The sequence below is a fragment of the Vollenhovia emeryi genome, unplaced genomic scaffold (genome assembly GCF_000949405.1).
Source record: "Vollenhovia emeryi isolate VEMERY1.0 unplaced genomic scaffold, V.emery_V1.0 DF940109.1, whole genome shotgun sequence".
Taxonomy (NCBI): domain Eukaryota; kingdom Metazoa; phylum Arthropoda; class Insecta; order Hymenoptera; family Formicidae; genus Vollenhovia; species Vollenhovia emeryi.
Genome location: NW_011966257.1, coordinates 4,279 through 8,683, shown reverse-complemented (window position 1 = coordinate 8,683; position 4,405 = coordinate 4,279).

Genomic DNA, 4,405 nt, shown 5'->3' with positions numbered 1-4,405 from the left:
ACCCCCTCTCAAAACGAGCGCAATATTACTTCATGGGTGACTGTTCCACCCCGAGAAGATTCATACATTTAAAATGCTTCTCCCTCGGCAATCCCTTCGTGAAGATATCTGCGGGCATCTCCTCCGTCCTCAAGTATTCGAGTTCGATGGAACCTCCTTTCAGCGCGTCTCGAACAAAGTGGTGCCTCAGATCGATGTGCTTCGACCTCGAATGATAGACCGAGTTCTCCGCCAATGACAGTGCTCCCCGGTTGTCGCAGAAGATCGAGATCTTGCTTGGCTCGAAAATCCCAATCTCCTTTAATAGCTTGTGTAGGTACAGAGCCTCCTTCGTAGTTTCCGTTAGAGACATGTACTCGGCTTCTGTTGAAGACAATGCAACCGTCCGTTGCTTACGAGACTCCCAACTTATGGCTGCACCGCAGAGTGTGAATGCAAAACCGGTGTAAGATCTCCGGTCAAGTGGACAACCAGCCCAATCTGCATCTGTGAACCCACTCAGCTCCTTGCACCCTTTCCGATATATGATGCCGTAGCCTGTAGTGTTCCTCAGGTACCGCAAAACCCGCTTCGCCGCGATCCAATGTTGCTTTCCGTGACAGGAGTTAAATTGACTCAGAAAACTTACTGTGTACGCCAGGTCTGGCCTCGTCCCCACGGCGAGATAATTCAAGGCCCCTATGAGCTCGCGATAAGGCCTCCTATTTGGCACATCATCGCCTGGACTCTGGTCGAATTTGACACTCGGATTCGCTGGCGTTTGGACAGGATTTGAATCCTCCATCCCGAATCTCCGAATGATCTCGTTCGCATATCCGGTTTGTGACATCTTGATGAAATTCTCACCCCTTTCGATTTCTATTCCGAGGGAGTAATGAGCTTCGCCAAGATCCTTGACTTCGAAGTTTCTCTGCAACCCTTCTCGCAGAAACTTTAGATCCGCATCACGATGATATGCAATCAAAATGTCGTCTACGTACACAAGTGCCAGTAACGCCTCCCCATTCCGTCTGGTGACGTATACGCAAGGGTCGGCACTGGTCGGCTTTAATCCCAGCTGCTGAAGTCGTTCGTCGAGTGTCCGATACCATTGTCGCCCGGCCTGCTTCAAGCCGTATAACGCCTTATTCAGCTTGCACACCTTGTCCCCGCTTCGTAAGTCTCGAGCCATTTTTATGGCCTTTCTTCTTACAGGGTCGTGTCCGTTTCTTCTGTTGATGATTTCCTGTAAAAATTCGTCCAACAGTTTAGGACTCTCCATGTAGAGTTCCTCTTCGATTTTTCCGTTTAGGTATGCGGTAGTTATGTCCAACTGGCGCACTTTCAGGTCAAACTGGATAGCCAAGGCCATCAGCAGGCGCACAGAGCTAAGTCTGGCTACGGGGGCGAATGTATCGTGGTAGTCAATTCCTGGACGTTGGGAGAATCCTTGAGCCACAACGCGTGCCTTTTTCTTGTCGATGTTACCGTCCGGCCCGTACTTATTCCTGAGAATCGTCCTGCAACCCAACACGCCGTGATCATTAGGTCGATCGACGATGTGCCATGTGTCATTCTTGACCAGACATTCTATCTCAGTCAGTATCGCTTCCTTCCATTCGACGGCATCCGGTCCTTGTAGAGCTAGGTCCCAAGAGGTCTCGGCAATGTTCGCAAAATCTTCAACGGGCTCGCCGCCCGCAATTGATTCGTCGTTGGTTCCGAGCATATCCTCTTGACCGTCGCAGGTTTCCACCAGGTTGTATCTCTTCCTCGGTCGTCCTCTTTGACCGGTGAGGACCTTTGCTGGCCTGCCAGGTCCGCGCTTGGTATTGGGTGTTTCATTCCTCCTCGGAATATCTTCAGTTCCCGTCTCGACAGCTGGTTCTCCGACTCCTTCCTCGATGATAGAGCCGTCTGCGTCATCCTGGACGTCGGGATCATGAGTTCCTTTCTCAACAACTGGGTTTTCGGCTCCCATTATGATGACTGGGTCGTCATCCTCTATTTCGGCAGTGGGGTCATCAGTCTCGTCTTCGTCGCGAGCTTCCTTGGAATCTGTAACTCCAAAAAACTTTACGTCGCGTGAGACTCTTATCCTTTGTTCGCTAGGTACCCATACGCGATACCCCTTCGCCAAAGTGTCGTATCCGACAAAGAAGCACTTGATTCCTCTAGGCTGAAACTTCTCCTTGCCAGGATCCTTGTCTAGGACGTATGCTAACTCCCCGAAGGTTCTGAAGCTTCCGACGTTCGGACGTTCCTTGTGCCACAGTTCAAAAGGAGTTTTGCCGTGGAGCACATTCGTTATGCATCTATTTCTTACGTAATTCGCCGTCGATACTGCCTCCGCCCAGAACGACTTTGGTAGTCCGGATTGTAACATCATACAGCGCGCCATCTCGACGAGAGTCCGGTTCTTCCTCTCGGCTACACCGTTCTGCTGTGGAGTGTGAGGGGTCGTCAGTCTCCTTCCGATGCCTTCTTCCTTTAGGTAGCAGTCGAATTCCTTGTTGCAGAACTCTTTCCCGTTGTCGGACTGGAGACATTTTACTTTTCTTCCCGTCTGTCTTTCGACGTAACTCTTGAATTCCTTGAAAACCTGTAGAGCGTCGCTTTTCTTCCGCAGGAAATATATCGCTGTCCATCTGGAACAGTCGTCGGTAAATGTAATAAAGTACCTGGCTTTTCCTCTCGATTCGGTTCTCATCGGTCCACAGACGTCGGTGTGTATAATGTCGAGGATATCCGTGTTCTTCTGTGATGACTTTGGGAAGCTCGAAGTCGCAGGTTTTCCGCTGGAACAGACCTCGCATGGAGGGAGTTTCTCCCCCCTCTTAATTCCCATTCCGAGAACAGCTTCCCTTCGGTGCATTTCCAAAAGGTCGCTCTCATTTAGGTGGCCTAGCCTTTCATGCCACAACTGTAGTTGTGATTTTTTGATGTCTGTTGATGATGCGTAGGCTAGCTGTTCTGGTGACTCCCGTACGTAATAGAGATCACCAATTCTATCCGCAACTAGTAAGACCTCGTGGTTTTTCTTCCTTCTTATCTCGGCTCGATCCTTATCGAATGTCACGGTACACTCGGCGTCGACAATTTTAGTGACCGACATCAAGTTGCTTCGGAGGTTGGGTACGTGCAGGGTATTCTTCAGACGTATTCCTCTGACGGTGTTACCGTCCGTAGTCACGATCCTGACAGTACCCTTTCCTTTCACTTCCGCTGACGCGTGACTGGCCAGATTTAGTCTTGCATTTCTTTCGTCGAAGATTTGAGTGAAGCTCCCTTCGTCGTTGCAGAGATGGGACGTGCAGCCGCTGTCCAGGCACCACCTGGTCTTCCTTTCGTCGCAATCCGCGCGACAGGAGACGTTTGTAGACTGCAGCGCAAAAAAGGATTCGTCTTCAGCAGCCTTGGCACTTTCTTTCTTGTCGGGGCACTCAGCAGCTTTGTGTCCTACTTTCCTACATTTATGACACTTGTATTTGAAGGTTCCGTCAACCGATCCAGTTTGTGTCTTGTCCGGCTTCTTCTTCTTCAGTTTTTGCTGTGTCTTCCGTGCAAACAGGGCAGCGTCGTGGTCGCCGTTCCGAGTCCTCTCCGTCCTCGTTGTATCCTCGTCTAAGATTTTCACTTTTAGTGCTTCAGGGTCGGGCAAGTTGTCTCTCGATTCTATGGCACATCGAAAGTTGTCAAAACTCTCGGGTAGGCTGTGTAAGAGCATGATTGATTGCAATTCGTCGCCGATTTCAATGTTTAGTTCAGAGAGTTTGTTGACAATGTCGAAAAATTCGTCGACATGCACGCGCACATTGCCGCTTACCTTGAGTCGATGCGTTATGAGTCGTTTCCATAAGGAGGCCTTTTTGGCGGGTCCCTTAGACTCAAAAATCGATTCCAGCTTTAGCCAGATGCTTCGCGCGGTTTCACAATTCTTTACCTGCTTGAGTTCCGCATCGTTGATTGCGAGGTATAAGTCCGCCTTCGCTTTCTCGTCCTCTTCTTTCCACGCTGCTACGGCCTGTGCGTTTTCCGCTGTGGGTTCCGGTTTCGGATTTTGTCCGCTGACGTATGGCCACGTTTTGTTCCTGACCATTACTGCGCGGATGCGAAGTTTCCAGGTGTCGTAGTTGTCTCTCGATAGTAGAGGAATTCGCGTTGTGGTTCCCGAAAGTTCCATGGCTGCTTATAACCTTGAAGCTGCGCGTGCTTGGTTTTTCGGTTGAAGACTTTCAAATGCCCTTTTTCGCTATAGACCTCGTCCTGGGCCCATAACCTGTTGAGCAGGATGTTCGGAGGTCGCAGTGGTGTCTAATAATATATAACTCACTGGGTCGAGAATACGTTCTTTTATTATAGGCACGTCTTCCCTTGCGTAGTACAATATAGCAAGTAAGTGTAGGCAGTAGTAGACAAAGGGGAG